Source organism: Taudactylus pleione, unplaced genomic scaffold (assembly GCF_031769625.1).
Source record: "Taudactylus pleione unplaced genomic scaffold, aTauple2 ptg001915l, whole genome shotgun sequence".
Lineage (NCBI taxonomy): Eukaryota > Metazoa > Chordata > Amphibia > Anura > Myobatrachidae > Taudactylus > Taudactylus pleione.
Genome location: NW_028286312.1, coordinates 607420 through 625457, shown reverse-complemented (window position 1 = coordinate 625457; position 18038 = coordinate 607420). Strand labels below are relative to the sequence as shown.

Below are 18038 nucleotides of genomic sequence, written 5' to 3'. Positions count from 1 at the left end.
TGGTACATGCATTGGGTACACACACACAGACACAGCATCTATTACTACTGCTCCCTGACGGTCAGCCCTGCACAGTGGCGCAGTCAGTGCGCTGCTGTCACCGTGACCCGGGGGACACTGACTGGCAGGGAGAAGTTACAGCCAGTGAGAGCTCCCAGTCCCCGCCCCGGGGAAGCAGAAGGTGGGACTGGCTTGGGATTGGGAGCTGCTGTATGTGTACTGGGCGGTGACATCACCGTGTCCCGGTCTCCCGGAGCCTGGCATTGGGATTGCTGTGAGCGGTGACCCAGGAGTCGGTGACTCATCCCCGCTCCTCTCAGTGACTGCGGACCCGGCCACGGAGGGACAGCAGGCGGCGTGCAGGGTGAGTGACCTAGGGGAGTGCTGGGGGAGCGGAGGCCCGGGTGCTGCGGCTCCTAGGCTGGGGGGGAGGAGAGGTCCGGCTCTCAACCACTGCGTCCATTGTACACTCACCAAGTAACCTACAGTATACAGCGTGTGATACATTTATATGTGTGTGAGTGTGATACATGTGTTTCGTATATACTGTGTGTCTGTCATATAATACACTGTGTGTATATGATACATGTGTTACGTATATAGCAAATACACTGCGTGTTTGACATATGTACTGTGTGTGTGACATATGTACTCTGTGTGTGTGACATATATACACTGTGTGTGTGACATATGTACTGTGTGTGTGTGTGACATATATACACTGTGTGTGTGTGACATGTATACACTGTGTGAAATATATACACTGTGTGTGTGACATATGTACAGTGTGTGTGTGTGTGTGTGTGTGTGTGTGTGTGACATATGTACACTGTGTGTCATGTATACACTGTGTGTGACACATATATACTCTTTGTATATAATATATGTGTTGCGTATATAGCATACACACTGGGTGTGTGAGACATACAGCATACAAACAGTGTGTGTGACATGTGTACACTGTGTGTCATACAGCATATACACTGTGTGTGTTACATGGGGACCTGTCCTGTGCTGGATTAGTACTATGAGTCCTGTGTAGTATATGGGTAGATGACTATCTGACTATACATTAATGTGATGAAGCTTCTGGTCTTTTCTAGAAATAATAACTTGATTTGATGGTGTCTACAAAGAATAATATTTAATGTGATTCTGTGATGAGGTTTTGATATTCCAAGGTCACTATATGCAGACTACTGTGTAATGACTTGTGGTGCTCTTACAAATTGTGTAATGTGACATGTTTGTGGTCTCTATATACAGAATACTGTGTAATGTGACTTGTGGTGGTCTCCATATACATACTACTGTGACTTGTGGTGGTCTCTATATACAGACTAATGTGTAATGTGACTTGTGGTATTCTCCATATACATACTACTGTGACTTGTGGTGGTCTCTATATACAGACTAATGTGTAATGTGACATGTGGTGGTCTCTATATACAGACTAATGTGTAATGTGACTTGTGGTATTCTCTATATACAGACTATTGTGACTTGTGGTGGTCTCTATATACAGACTAATGTGTAATGTGACATGTGGTGGTCTCTATATACAGACTAATGTGTAATGTGACATGTGGTGGTCTCTATATACAGACTAATGTGTAATGTGACTTGTGGTATTCTCTATATACAGACTATTGTGACTTGTGGTGGTCTCTATATACAGACTAATGTGTAATGTGACATGTGGTGGTCTCTATATACAGACTAATGTGTAATGTGACTTGTGGTATTCTCTATATACAGACTATTGTGACTTGTGGTGGTCTCTATATACAGACTAATGTGTAATGTGACATGTGGTGGTCTCTATATACAGACTAATGTGTAATGTGACTTGTGGTATTCTCTATATACAGACTATTGTGACTTGTGGTGGTCTCTATATACAGACTAATGTGTAATGTGACTTGTGGTGGTCTCTATATACAGACTAATGTGTAATGTGACATGTGGTGGTCTCTATATACAGACTAATGTGTAATGTGACTTGTGGTGGTCTCTATATACAGACTAATGTGACTTGTGGTGGTCTCTATATACAGACTAATGTGACTTGTGGTGGTCTCTATATACAGACTAATGTGACTTGTGGTGGTCTCTATATACAGATTAATTTGTAATATGACATGTGGTAATTTCTTTATATGCAGCAGACTTCTGTGTGTAATGTGACTTGTGGTTATCTCTTTTTATATACTTTATATATACAGACTGCTGTGTAATATGACTTCAGCTGCATACACACTGAAGTCATAATTGTGAACGATAACGATATCTTTGAACGATATGTCGTTCATATCGTTCAGTGTGTATGCAGTAAACGACGGACGATGCGCGTTGCCGAGGGTCGTTAACGATATCCCCAGTCGGCTGAACATGCAGCTCAATCTGGGGATATCATTAGCGATGCCATGCTGCCGAATACAGCATGGCCCCGCTCTCCTCCTCCCCCACCATCATTGCCGGCATCGGCAGGTGTGTATGCACTTACCAGTGCTGGCACCCCCGACGCTCACTGGACACATTGTTCAGTGTGTATGCGACTTTACAGTTATATCTTTATACAAAGATTGCGGAGGTCTTTGCAGCAACTTACTGGTAATGGGACTGGTCAGACACATATATACCTGCATTACCCTGGCTCATTGAAGTCTTCATTAACATAATAGCTTGTAATATGACTTGTAATTGTCTCAGTATATGTACATATTACTCTTTAATGCACATTTTGTCCCTCTCTATGTGAGGTATATAATTTGTAATGTTCTGTGAATAATTTGTAATATTAATACATGGTAATGTTTTCTTTGAGTCTCTGTATAGAACAACGTGTATTGATATTTGTGATAGTTATTTAAGAGATTGTGAGTTTGTGTTTTTGTAGTTAGCGACATGAATATTCTATAAATGTGTGTGTGTGTGTGTGTGTGTGTGTTTGTGTGTGTGGTGTTTTCAATGTACAAGTAAACATTTCAGTAGGATGCATATTATCAGTTGTATAATTTGACAAGTAGGCAAAAGCCCAAAATACTGCAAAACCCTCCCATATCTGCAGGATTTAGAGCTTCATGCCTTGATAAATAGACACCTTGGTTCTGTAAATCTGAAGTATCTTCGATTCTGTGTATTAATAGGATGGTTGCAGGGTCTCTCTAGTCTATATAATAATCATTCGCTCATAGTAAATTCATAGAGAGAGGGGGAATGTGTTACAAATGATTTTCCTGTACTGTTACACATGTCAGAGGCACAAGCACAATACTGCAATGATGCCATGTGTATAAAAATGATTGTTCTGTATTCCTTATCATTGCTCACAAAGAATTACCAGGTCAGACAGTGTTTCTTGCACCATATACAACAGTTCTGCTGGACATATTCATATAAAGTAATATGGCATTCCACTCAATAGTCCTACGTTGAGAATTAAAAATTCATTAATATAATAACCCATACAATCATAGCTCACTATCCAAAGATGTATACAGGGGTATTCAATATGGGAGCGAAAACATTGTTTTTGCGTTAATATCGGAGGTATGACGTCATTATCGCAGGTTTTACTTTTACACCGTATTCAATTTCAAAGACTTATCGCAGTTTTGAAAAGTCTTTGATAAAAAACGGGGATAACTTTTCACCATTGAATATGTGTCGAAAAAAAGTGCAGAATTGGGGTTTAGGGGTGCAGGCTTATAAAAAATAGCCTGCACCCCTGGGAATGACATTTAGAAAAGAACTGTGTCAAAAAAAGTTTTTAAAAAAAATAGGGACACCCCAAAAAATTAATTTAAAAATTGGGGTGAAAAAATTGTATAGCAATAGGGAAATAGGTTCAGGGCTATTCTGCAAGTATGCGGCAGATGTTTTGAAGAATAGAATTATAGCGGCAGGTGCACAAATGCAGAATTTTTTTAAATTTACTTTAGTGATGTAAAAATATGCTAGTACCCATTTTCATGTACCCCAAATTTGATGGGACCACTTAAAAAAACGAAAAAAATAACCTAAGTGCTCTTCTGCATCACTTCTTCAATGTCGGGAAAAAAACACCTGCTGCGGCTATTTAAATCCCCGACTTTCAATTAAAGGCTGAAACGGGGGTACCCATAGTGATCCCCCATGTTTTTACAACTTTAGGGGGGTCTTAAAAAATTTTTAAGGAAAAATTCGTAACTTTACGCAAATCCAGCTTCGGAGTTTCCCGTTTTCGTTAATTTTATATTGAATACGGGGATAAGCGGGAGCGCGCCCGATACTTTAACGCAGGTAAAAACTCCGATATGAAACGTTAACTTCGACAGTGAAGTTAACATTTCATATTGAATACCCCTCATAGACTTTATAAGATTATAGACTCTATAACAGGTTGAGTATACGATAATGTGAATACTCACAATTATTAAAGTCGGCTGATGGGGATAATATTAAACCCCATTAATTACTTATTAAGGATAGTATCTCCATTCGGACTTCAAATCACAGTGTGGTAGAAACATTGATTTGACACCATATATTATATATAGATATGTAAATGGCAGCTATTGGATTTAAATATTCACTACAGAATAAATTCACTTTTCACCTAATATTGCGCTTGCTATATGAACTTTTTAAGAGTCTAATATAAAAGTTAATATTTTAATTAACTTTTTCTACAAGCTCTCCAGAGGATTTTCAGTGTAATAATTGTTATTTTGGAATAAGTATCAATCCAGATTGCCTTATATAGGGATATTGTATATTCTTTGTTACATAATATATACTACTACTAACCTGACATGGTGGTGGTGACAGCTTTTTGTTTTGTGTTTGAGCGGAATGAACAGTCTGCAGCATTTAGCCTCATGTGTCACAGTCGTATTGTGTTACATATTACATATTGTAGATTGTGAGCTGAACCTCTTTGTTAATACTCAGGGGCATATTTACTAAGCAGTGGATTTGCAAAACCCTAGATTTTCACAGGTTTTTTCCTGCCATATTTAAAAGGGCAATAATAGTAAATGTAAAATCAGGCTTGTTTTGAATTAAGTATTATTGCCCTTTTAAATCTAGCAGGTAAGAGCTGTAAAAATCAAAGGTTTGGAAATTCCACTGCTTAGTAAATAATGACTGTTTTTTTATTCTCAAGTGCTGCCGCGTATACAAGCCATATAGAAATGTGTTAGTAGCCTTGCAATAAAAGTGAGCATATTGGGGTGAAGCTGTAGTCTCTGATTAGTCTTCTGAGTATTACTTTTATACATTTAGACGTTTTGGTCTGGTTATTCTGCATGTGGCACACTTTCCATTCAGACTAGCTATATTCTGGGGTAGACTGTTGTTTACGGGATTGGTATGAATGACCGCCAGACCTATGCCCGGCAGTTCAAATCCCAACGCTGCAACACCGACATGAGTGAAAATCCCGATCTGTAAGTATTCTAACTAAACCTAACCCTCCCTTAGGGGTGCCTAACCCTAACCTCTCCCCCCAGTGACTAAAGCTAACCCCCCCTTCCCCGCAGCCTAAACCTAAGTCACCCAGGTGGGTGCCTAATCCTAACCTCCCCCCGGGTGTGCGTAACCCTAACCCACCCTTTCCCTAGCCTAGCACCTTACCCTCCCGAGACGGGGTGCCTAACCATAACTCCCCCTGGGAGCCCTGGAACCTAACCCTCCCCCCTCACGGCTCTCCGCCACCCGGCTTACCTTCGCTCGGCATGCCAGGCGTCCGGCTCCTGGCGTAGGGATAATGATAGGCGTCGGGATGTTGACGCCTAGCATTAGACCCCTGCCGGGATTAGACAGTCGGGATGCCGGTAGTTGGCATTTAGACTGTCTGTTTTCTGACTGCATGAAAAACTCCAGGACATGTAATTTTTGAATATCAGAGGGTACGTGACTAATGGTGTTATCTAGTTTCTGACCTTCAAAATCATAAATTCAGGGACCTTTTATACGTTTAGCTAATTAGAAAGAGAAGAAGGAGGGGCATAATGCAATAAGTTCATAAAGGGTGTCGGCGTGGTCAGGGAGGTTGTCTCCCTAAAAATATATTATATATTACATTCCAGAACAAACAGTCACACTATTGGATGTGTCTTGGAGCAATGTAATATGATTTTACGGAAAGAGTCGTAGATGCTTTGAACAAGATTCTTGCAGATGTAGTTGAATAAACTTAGATAGGAGAAATAAAGCCTGAATTAGGGGCAGATTAGATGGTCTTAAGCTGGGTACACAATATATGATATATCGTCCTCTGCAGGAATCCGACCATCATGTAGTAGGTACCCTGATGGCCACCAAAATCATCGTTTGATGAATTGGGTGGTTGCATCGTCCCAACTGCTGTGCTGCACGCCGGATGGGATAATGCCGTATAGTTCACATTAGATATGTAATGAAATATCGCACAGTTGTACAGCAGACTGTGCAGTGTGTACAGAGATGATTATATATATATATATATATATATATATATATTCGAGAGAGAGAGATATAGATAGAGATATATATATTTCTATATCGTTACATCGCATCGCCGGGTTGCACAGTCATTCAGTTTTTTTACCCAGCTTATCTCGTGTTTATCTGCCATCAACATTGTTTGGGTCATTTACAGAATCTGGTGCAAAGGGAAAGGTACTAAGCCCTATGACAACTGGCCCGCTATTTAATTTTATTTTCTAAACTTGACTGATGGAAAAAAAAAAAAAAATGACCAAAATTTGTAATCTAGGTAATAACCAGCCTGCACGTTAATAAATGGTAATAGGCTCAGGGTACCCTTTGCTGGCACAAAATATGTAGTTTGGATATGTTTTCATTTCAACTTTGATGCGTTCATGCAAACCTATTTGTGTTAATAGTCTGATTCTGCTTTTCCTACTTCTTTCCAACTGGAATAACTTCAGCTGAATTAGTTAACCTGCATTAACTAAAAAAAAATGCTATTTAAGCCAGTCCATTGTGTATTATACCCCTTTCAGACATAAGACCCAGGAAATCTCCTGCTCAGACCCGGGAATTTATCGTGTGCAAATTCCCGGGTATTTGGTTGAGACACACTGCAGCTTCTACCCGGGAAATTCCTGGGTAGCACCATTCAGACATAAGCCGGGTTTTTTAGTTTTTAATATTACCTGCCTCTCCTCTGCTCTTCCTAGCCTATCCCCTCTCCGGCTGCCGCTGATGATGTCATCATCATGCAGCAGGCAGCCGACCAATCACTGCAGCCATTTTATTTAATTATTATTAAATTATTTATTTTATTGGTCCAGCAGGAGTGCAGGCGGCCCTCTGTGTCAGAGACCCACTGTGGCGGTCTCCAGCACCGGCGGGTGTCCCGGCGTCCAGCTGGGATTCTCTGTGCCTGAGGACCCGGCCAAGGTCGCTGACTCTGTGTTCAACGCCACAGCCACCGGCGCGGGGGGTGGTGAGCAGCGCTGAGCGTCCTATAGGACGCTCTGTGCTGCCAACTCAATGTAAAAGCTGCTTGGTGCAGCCCGGGAGTAAATTCCCGTGTAGCACCATTCAGATATGAGCAGGGTAATTTCCTGGGACTTAACTCCCAGGGATTTCCCTGATCAATTGGAGGGTTGGCTACCTGGGAACGTGTTCCCGGGTAGGTACCTTCCAGACATACACGAGATCCCGGGAATTTCCCCTAGGCAGGCCAAATTCTTGGGAATCTCAGTATGTCTGAAAGGGGTATTAGTGAGAAAGTAAGTGGGAAAAGCAGTTCCTGAATGCGATCATCACACTGTGATGAAGAGTTCTGTCAGCAATTATAAATATATACTACTGCAGGAGCAATAACGGTTTCAGTGCTTCCCACATCAAGAGGACTAACAAAATGAGACCTGCCATAAATCACCTACTTCTGTTTTATACGTCCATAAAACGACGCACTTTACACCACACAATACAGTATGCTAAAACCTGTGTAACCAGACCTGTGCCTGGGATCCAAAAAATAAATTACAAAAATTCTCAAAAAGACTGAGATGTTTTTTTTTTTTTTTTTGCATTTTAATAATAATAATAATAATAATAATAATAATAATAATAATTAACCAATTTCAGTAATTTATATAAATTAGCCAGGGCATTATGAGGAAGCACTCTAAAGTTGTGTTTTTTTTTTGTTTTTTTTCCCCCTGAAGCTTCTAGGTTTGTGTTCACTTATTTTAATCACTAGCTTTCATTACTGGATGACCAAACCTCTGTTCTAATTGGCATGGCCATTAATTATTCAGGGGGATTTTTTGGCATTTAGAAGGCATGATGATCTTGGTTGCTCTCTTTCTGTAGGTTCTCCCATTACTTAACGGGTTCTGTTTATACAGCTTTTGAAAATCAAAAATGAGTATAAAATAAAAGATTATTATAATGACTTAACATGGTATACGGATTATATGTTTACAATAAAAAGGTAGGCAGTCAATAGGTTGAGACCAGAAGGTCGACAGAGATGTTAGGTTGACAGGTAATTGGTCGTCAGGATTAAAAGTTCAACATTCAAATGGGCAACGCAAAAAGGATGACACATGGGTTTTTAGGCTAAAATAACAGAAAATGTACTTTCACCATTGAAATGTCGACCTTATAACACTGTCGACCTTTTAGCACTGTCAACCAATTACACCTGTCGACGGTCTACCTTTTTATTGTGAGCCTATCAATACACACCCCTTAACACAGTAGAGGCAGCGATTCTGTGGGCTGAACCGATATTTGAAACTGTCGTCTATCAATTGCCTAAGAATGAGTGACATCGCTAAGGAGTAGTGCGTTCTGCCTCGCGATTCAGCTGCATATTAGCAGATGTAAATGATTTGCTCATAGACTTATGGTGCATACACACGGTCAGATTTTCTGTCAGATCTGAACGATAACGATTGTAAAAATCTGACATGTGTGACTGCAACGATGAACGATGCGCGTTCCTGTTTGTCAGATGACGATATCTGACATCTGATGTGTTTGCAGTCAGATTTGGACGATTCTATTAATTTTAATACGGTCTGAAATCGTTCAATATTTCAAATTGTTGGTAAAATCGTTCAATCATTCGTCTGACATATCTGACCGTGTGTATGCACCATTAAGGCACACATCCACTAGACAATTAAATTGAACGATATCGTTAGATAATCGGTTGAAAAGCGTTTGCAGATTGTTTAAAAAATGTCTAAAACGACCAGCGATGCGCGCTCCCGCTGGTCGTTTAGACATCTATCATAGTACAAATATGTTGTACAACTTGACGATATCGTCAGGTTCAGCATGTTTGCAGATGATTGATGTACCTACACTGAAACGACTGCTCGTTCAGTGAAGGCAAATCACAGACTGACAAACGACTGCACGACTACAATGTCGTAATTGTGCAGTCGCCTGTCGTCTAGTGGATGTATGCCTTTATTATTATTATTATTATTATCTTTAATATAGTGCCAACCTATTCTGCAGAGAATGTTTTCACTCTGACCCATTGTAGTCTAAATTCTCTACCACGAGGACACACGCACAGTAAAAGGTTATATGCGCCATATCAACCGTTTGATGTTGTTTTTTTTAAACTGGATTTGAAAAATTGTCCCACCTGTTTTAAAATGCAGATCTGTAAAGAATTAATTTTTGTGCGCGCTATTAGGGGTTAGATTAGCATTGCACATGCGCAGTCAAAAAGAAAAAAGGAAAGCCGACGCATTATGCACTGGAGCGGGAGACGCCGGGGACGGCGTTAGTTTATCTCTGCTGCAGCGTCAGGGTTTTTTAATCGATTCTTGTAAAACATCACGGGCCCAATCGCAATGCTGGAGTCCTCTTCAGGATCAATGGAATGGGGTTATAGGCAAGGACAATGTAAAACAATGAAAGGCGGCAGGTGTACAGTCCAGTCTTCAACCCGGGCAACGCCGGGTGTCCCAGCTAGTAGTGAGTATATAGTGAACCCTAAACTACCTTATCCAGATATCACCCAAACACACTGGGCCCGATTCTAAATCGCCAATATTTGCGCTAATGGACGATTTTTTTGTTTTTTTTGTAAATGTGCATTCGCCTAAGTCACTACAAAGTCGTACTACGCATTTATCCCACAGTGTGTGCGCACAGATGCGCAGTAGCGATTGAGACAAACGGTCCCAGAAATATATTGAAATGAAAACGGGCGTGTTATGGGAGTGTCACTGTATGCCATACCTTAAGGTGATTTAAAGTAGATTATCTGTATGTGGTGTACCGTGAGCAACCAGCAGTAGCTAGGAAATTGCAGCCCCCCCCCCTAAGTCTAAAGGAAGGAGCCAACACTGATCCTGATGTTCACGAACTTGAGAGATCTTCTTTTTCTACTTTGCGCTCTACTTTGCGCGCATGGAAATCCCTAAATACTGAAACGGCGCATGTGTTACACTGTGTCCGCACAGAGGGCCTGAATCAGGGCCCTCCTACCTAACATTGGAGCGACCTCTTGGTCAAGACCATCGCGACCATCGGGCTTGCGACGAGACCCTGCGGTAGGGTCTCGCTGCCGCAAGCCCTGGAGTGATTTTGGCTCTATCAGAGCCAAAATCACTCCCACTGACATCACTAGTGATGTCAGTGGGGCCGGACCCAGACGGTAGGCGTTCCCCGTCTGGCAGCCATGCCCCCGGCACGCCCACCAAAGGGGGCGTGCTGTCACTCACCATCAACAGCACGCCCCCTTTGGAGCGAGACCCCGAGCGACGGATTCCCCGTCGCTCGCCGGGTCTCGCGCATACGCACGACGGAGCTCCCTCTGTCGTGCGCATGCGCACTTGGGCACCATCGACCCGCTTGCGAGTGTACAGCGCTCACGAACGGGTCAGAATCAGGCCCAGAGACGTAGATGCGATTGAGACGGTTTACATACATCTCCGATGGTGTGAGATCTGCAGATGCCGCACTGTACGTGTTCATATTTCGTTGTGCAAGATCGTTTGCGGTGCCCTGGACGCTGCAGCCTGATTGACAGGCTGTGGACGTTTGATGGCGGCCACAGGCAGTGTTGCAGAAAACAGGGCCGTGCTGAAGCCTGTAGCTGTGTCCTTCAGCAGCGTGAGTTCCCCGGTCTTCCTGAGTAATCTGAGGGTTACTTAGCTGACCGATGTTCATGCAGATGTATCCGCTGCTGCGTCTGAAGAATGCACGAGGCATAAGCTTATTATCACGCAGCCACTGCCTACAAAGACGCAGTGACTGTGTGATTAGCGTACATCAAAGAATTGGGTCCACAGACGCTATCACTTACATCGGAGGCCATACACAGACAGAACACCTGCACTTGCCATAGGGCTTGTGCAAGTTTCGATGGCTGGACCGATGGTGTCGTCTAAAGGCTCTCAAAGTGGCCATGTCATTCCTTGCACATTCATACACAGGCTTGGGCACCAGGGGAAGGGCTGATGATGCCAGCATTAGCAAATAGTCAAAGACGCTAAAGCTGTTGCAGCAGCTTGCGATTCAGAATCATCCGCCATATCTCCAGAATTTACCCAAAAACCATGACGCATCGGGCATGAAAATCGTTCTTTTTCGTATGAAGGTGGTCTGAACTGAACGCCCACAAATGCTGGTATGGGAGTGTCACGGCTTGTCGGTGAACGTGGCTGCGTTTTTAGACTCATATCCACAGACGCCAGTTTCAGAGGATTTTCACAGACTCTGCACCAGCCTATGGCACTTGCAGCAGCCGATGGTGGAGTGTTTAGACCCACCGATGGAGATGCACCATCCAGGGCCATTAAAAGTGGGCGTCTCAGTGTTTGTATCGTTCGGAGCATGCCAGTATACAAGTGGATGGCTGAGACTAGCATGTGCATATTACCGCCGCTGCGACTATGCAGAAAGTCGCACATGCATTACCGTCCAGTTCTGAGTTAGGCCCTCTGCATTCAAAGGAAGGACATAGTACATTGTCTCCCATATGTCTTATTTTTGCATTCCTACTACATGTGTTTATGAATTCTTTAAATGTACTTGGCGTACTTCTTATTTCATTGCGCAAACCAGACATTGCTAAGGCGTTATTATTTATTTATTTATAATTACTTTCTGTCTTTCCTCTGCAGCAACTTGGGTTTCCTGACCGAATCTATTATAATGTGCAAAAAAAAAAAAAAGTGTATATTTTTTTTTTGTGCCACAATTTGGCATTTCAAGCTCAGGCATGGTGGAAATAATTGTATTTTACCTTTTAATGAAGCATTTCAGTTTTAGAGGGCAATTCAATTGTTTTCGCTGCGGCTATTTCTTTTGGGCGTCCGATGGAGCAATTCAATTGTTGCTCCGTTCGGGCACAAATAGCCGCGGCTGGACACATTTCTGCTCGCAGCCTGCAGCAGATATGTGTGATAAGTCGGTTATTTTGGCGCCCGAAGCAGGACTTTAGACAACGTTAACTGCTATACGCGGTTAAATCCCGTGGTTTTGGGCGGCCACATGTGGCACTGACGCCCGCACGGAGCAACAATTGAATTGCTCTGTCTGGCACCCAAAAAACATAGGGCCTGATTCAGAGCCGGACGCTCTGACCAGAGCGCTCGCTCTGAATCAGGGCCCTCCTCCATTAAAATGGAGCGTCCTCCTGGACGCTCTTATAGCTGTGGGTCACCACCCACAGCATATACGAGCGTCCAAAAAGATGGTCGCGATGGTCTTGACCATCGCGACCATCGGACTTGCAAGGGAAACCCTGCGGTCGGGTTTCCCAGCCACAAGCCCTGGAGTGATTTTGGCTCTATCAGAGCCAAAATCACTCTCAGTGGGGCTGGCTTCAGACGGTAGGCGTTCCCATGGGAACTCCTCCGTCTGGCAGGCACGCCCACCAAAGGGGGCGTGCTGTCAATCAACATCGACAGCACGCCCCCTTGGGTGCGAGACTCCGAGCGATGGAAAGCCCGTCGCTCGCCTGGTCTCGCGCATGCGCACGACGGAGCTCCCTCCGTCGTGCGCATGCGCAGTGGGGAACATCGACTCACTTGCGAGCGTACTGCCGCTCGCGGGTGGGTCTGAATGACCCCCATAGTCACTGTATTTTCTGGGAATGAGAGTACCTTTGGTGTTTTTTAAGGTTGTTGCCACTAGAATTACTGTGTTGCGTGCTGTGTTGATGAGTATATTTAAATTAAGACCAGAGACACAAAATAAATCTTTGCTATATCACACCATAACAAGCTGGTCAGACACTGCTCTAATTGGCAGGTGGTTCACCTGATAATCCTATTGGTATACATTCAGGTGTGTATTTACATATTAGGATAATGTAAATGTCATGAAAAAATATAATTGAGTGAAAATTCCAGCTGGGACAGTGCCGCTGGTAACTGGACAGCACAGATGGTGTAATGGTTAGCGTTACTGCCTCATAGCAATGAGGTCATGGGTCCCACCATGGCCCTAACTGTGTGGAGTTTGTATATTCTCCCTATGCTTGTGTGGGTTTCCTCTGGGTACTCCAGTTTCCTCCCACACTCCAAAAATATACTGGTAGGTTAATTGGTTCCCCCAAAAAATTAACCCGTGTGTGTGTGTGCGTGCGTGCGCGCGCGCGCGCATGTGGTAGGGAATATAGAGTGTAAGCTCCACTGGGGCAGGGACTGATGTGAATGGCCAAATATTCTCTGTAAAGCGCTGCGGAATATGTGTGCGCTATATAAATAACTGGTAATAAATAAATAACTGGCTGTTCCAGTGGAGACTTTACTTGCCTGTCTCTGGCCGCTTGCTGCCTTCCTAGTCTGATCCCCATACACTGTACTGCATATGCATGGCTCAGTTGCCTAGTATTTGAGCTAATTAGCTGGTGGTTACTGAGCTGCTATACTTAAGTGAAGATTTCCCATGTTAATACATGATGCCAACACAAGGTGGCGTTAAATTTAGTAGCCAAGTGGTGAAAAACTTGTTAAATTGCCATCTTGCGCTGTCCTCATAGAGCTCTATGTAGACAGCAAAAATTGGTAAAAGCTATGTTAGTGCTATAGAAAAATGTGCTTTCTGCAGCTTTAGCACTTTGACAAATAGGGCTCTATTTAATAACGATCATACTTGCTGGCGCCATTTTTGGTTTAGTATCACTGTGATACTAAACAAATATATGTTTCTGGTATTTACCTGTCCAGTGAGGTCCCGTGGTGTCCTCCTCCTCTGTGGCATTCGCCACTGTGTTGCCGGCAGCCTACTGTGCCGGCAAAAGGTTGATGACGCATGCGTGATGTCCTTTTGGTATAAGTGGTACAGTCACAAACAGCGGTAAACTAAGTTCTGTATACAGCTGTTTGCTAAATATTGAAAGGAGTTAATTGTTGGAAATGTTGTGTGTGCAAGTGTTGATATTGCAGAGTTATGTGTAGGCAAACACCAGCGGATGACTCAGACTATGAACAGCCCAGTTACTTAATCAGTTGTGTTAGTTTATTGAAGCATAGTAGGTACAGCCGTACTCACTGTTAATACATATCTCCTAACATTTGTCCCTGCTGACTCGGGACTTCCGCGCACCTGAAAAGGGCGTGGTCTGTTTGTAAAGGGGATGTGGCCTGATGGCACCCCCCCATATACACCACTAAGTGGCCCAGCATCTCTGAGATGCTGGGCTGCCCCCGACTTCCCCCCGCACTATGAATAGAAGCCGTGCGCATGTGTACAGCATCTATTCTCTCAGCAGTGTGTGCTCCCCCCGACTCCCACCCATCCCCCCCCCCTGCGGGACACTGCGGCCAGCGGGACAGCTCCAGAAAATGCGGGACAGTTGGGAGGTATGTTAATGGGTCTCTATACAGCTCTTCAGCTGGTGAGTGCATGCTGCAAACGGGTAGTTGTGCAGGGATGCTGGGACAGTTTTATTTGCAGGTATTAGCCAGGTTCTCTTTAGGAGCTAAGTAGGAGACTTGTGTCTCCCACCATGTCACTCTTCACAGTAAAGACAAGATGGCCCCTGCACATGCTCAGTAGTGAGCTCGGCGGACATCTTGGCACAGAGCATGAAGACTACCTGGAGAACAGGAAGACTGGATACTGCACAGTAGCTCATTCCTCTTTCAACCCGTTCAGTGAGTGCTTAGATGTAGCCCATAGTGTGCAGTGTTCACTGAGATTTCAGTTAATGCTGTTTATTGAATGGACCCCTGAATCCTTAGCAGATATGCTATTAAATGCGGTCAGGAAAATGCTGCCTCTGGCCTGTGTGACACTGGAGGAAGGTTGGCTCTCAGGCCATGACTTATTGTGTCTGATTTGTAAGGCTACTTGTGTGGCCGGCATAAGGTTTGCACATTTAGTACAAATGTTCTGCCAATGAATTTGCGTACGCTGTACTTGGGGTTAGGCAACCCCCCCGGGATGGTTAGGGTTAGGCACTTACGGGGGGTTAGGGACTATGGGGGTAGGTTAGGGTTAGGCACCCCTAAAGGTGGGTTAGGGTTAGGGGGGGGAAAGGTTAGGGATAGTTAGTTACTTACCTTGTCGTGATTTTCACTGCTGTCGGTCTAATGGCGTCGGGATTTGAACCTAGGTAATTTGACATACAGTAGGTCCGGTGGTCATTCATACCGATTCCATCTTTTGCAGTATTTTCCTTTTATGTGTACATTTGTGAACTGGTGACCTTAACACACCTTATAAGCAACCAGACCTGCGTTGTGTCCTGGATCTGTGTTGCTGCCAGCATGTCAGTACTTTCCTAGGGATTAGGATTGCCATATTTGCTGAGTGACTGAGCCATTCAACAAAAAATAATAAATGTTCATGTGAAATGAAGCGATCCAGGGTTATTTAATTGAGCTGCAAATCCCATTATTGTTCTCTCCTGTCAAGTCATCACTTGGAAGGCTACCCTGTACCCATACAGGAGATCAGCGTACGTGTTTCCAACAACCAGCACTGCCAAGTATAGTACAGCGTAGCATTAGTTATATGCAACACCCTGGAGCCAGCCTGCAGTGCAAGTGTTTTCTTTCTATCCCATTGGGCACAATTCAAAACTTTTGTTCTATGTACAGTTGTAAGCAGAATGTGCTGTATTCCACATACACTAATGGACGAGTTGGGTATGAATAGCCAGCGGCTGAATTGTCGTCGTTCAAATCCCGACGCTGGAAGCTCGAAGGTCCAGAATCCCGATAGGGACGGTATTAACCATAACCTCACCTAGTGGTGCCTATCCCTAACCCCCCCCCCCCTTCCCGCACCCTAACCCTCCCTGGTGGGTGCCTAACCCTTATCTCCACCTGGGTGTCCCTAAACCTAACCCCCCCATCCCCGGGCTAAGTGCAATACTTACCCGTATACTTACCTTCGGGATGGAGGGGGTCGGGATGCTGACGTCTGTATATCAACGCTTGGGATCCCTTCCGCCGGCATATTAGACGACACCCTTAATGGACATATGGTTTTTACTACTAGAGACAAGATGATTGGCAGCTAAAGTAATACTTCGTTTTTGCACTTACTCCAAGAACAGATTTATTTATTAAATTCCCCTATGGTATGTTAATGGACTGAGTAACTTCCCATGACTTATAAAGGTGTTTGTTTGCATTCAGGTCAGTTTCTACTGTACCTTTCTGTTGTAGTCCTGATGCCAAAGTATATACAATACGAGTGCTTGTGTGTGTGTGTGTGTGTGTGTGTGTGTGTGTGTGTATATATATATATATATATATATATATATATAATCTATCTTTATATCCCTATCCCTGCAATGTGCCCAGAGTGTGCCAGGACTTCTGCGCATGTGCCTTCTGCTGACCGATTTACCAGGAGGATCCCTATACCGGTAAATTTTACGTAGTGTAGCCCCTAGGTGGCATTGGCTGCAGAGGGCCAACAGAATTGCTTCCCCCATAGGAACCTTTGGGGTCTGCAGCTACTGTCGGAAACGGAGGGACGGCAAAGTATACCGGAGATGTCTGCTGTGGTCTCTCCTTAATAAATTGGGGTGATAATTATTTGCAGGTATCCCCTGAAAACGGGTGTTTTTGGGGGAATTTGCCGCAAATATTTAATGATTAATAGGCCAGAGAGAGAGAGGGAGACCCACCATGTATTCTGTCATTGTACACATTCACAATGGCTCCTGACACAAGTAGAAGGACTGTCTCTCTACAAGTAGACTGTAGTGGACAATGGCAGAAGTCAGAAGGTTCCAAGGATGAGAGATTTGTCAAAACTTCTATAGAGGACAAGTGGAGAAATTGCTCATAGCAACCAATCGGCTTCTAGCTGTCTTTTTATGGAATGTACAAGATAATTGATGGACAGAATCTGATTGGTTGCTATGGACGGATTTTAATTCACAGTCCCTGAGTAGGTGATAAATAGGGAAAAACTTTACTTTAACCACTTAACTGGATAATATGTTTGCAAAATTGTCATTTTTTTTTTATGATTGAATTACGTCAAGAACATCTATTTATAACTTATCCATCACAATTTTATTAAAAAAATGTTTTTTGTTTTGTTTTTTTAAACCCGTACTGTTAGTATCGATTTTTAACATATCGGTCATTGATATACCGGACTATTGATGATCGGCAGCCGCCGAGTATATATTAGGGGGCAGCAGGCTGGTTTATTTAAATTTTCCCCTGCAGCTGCTCCTCTCAACAGCCGTCAGGTGGGGGGATCCCCCCACCCATCAGCAGTGATCGACAGCACGGCGGAAACTAAGGGATGGTGCAGGGATGCAGAGGGGCCGGGCGGTCCATCTGCCATTGGCGGCTCCTGGATGGTTTTCTTGCGGCAGCCGCCCAGTGTGCATTTCTGACAGGTTGCATTGTTTGTGACCATGTCAGGAAATGCTAAGCCTGGCATGGTCGCGAGCGATGCCAACACACCAGGCAAGTGGTTATGGTAAAAATATCACGCCGATCCCAATGAATACATTTGGAGGGATTTAATTAGCATAAATTGGCCAATTATTACATAATTTTTTAGGTGATTTTCTGTAAAAAGCACCAAAAAATGTTTGAATTATATTGGACATGTATTTGGGGTGTTCTGTATAT

At 43.6% G+C, this 18038-nt stretch overlaps 1 protein-coding gene across 1 annotated transcript in view; it reads left to right on the top strand.

Moving 5' to 3' along the window:
• The first annotated feature begins 230 nt into the window (after positions 1 to 230).
• Positions 231 to 18038, top strand: part of LIFR (LIF receptor subunit alpha) — a 97803-nt gene continuing 79995 nt past the window's right edge. The window contains exon 1 of the mRNA XM_088465217.1: positions 231 to 364. The gene's annotated coding sequence lies outside the window, so the exon portion shown is untranslated. The remainder of the gene's footprint in view (positions 365 to 18038) is intronic.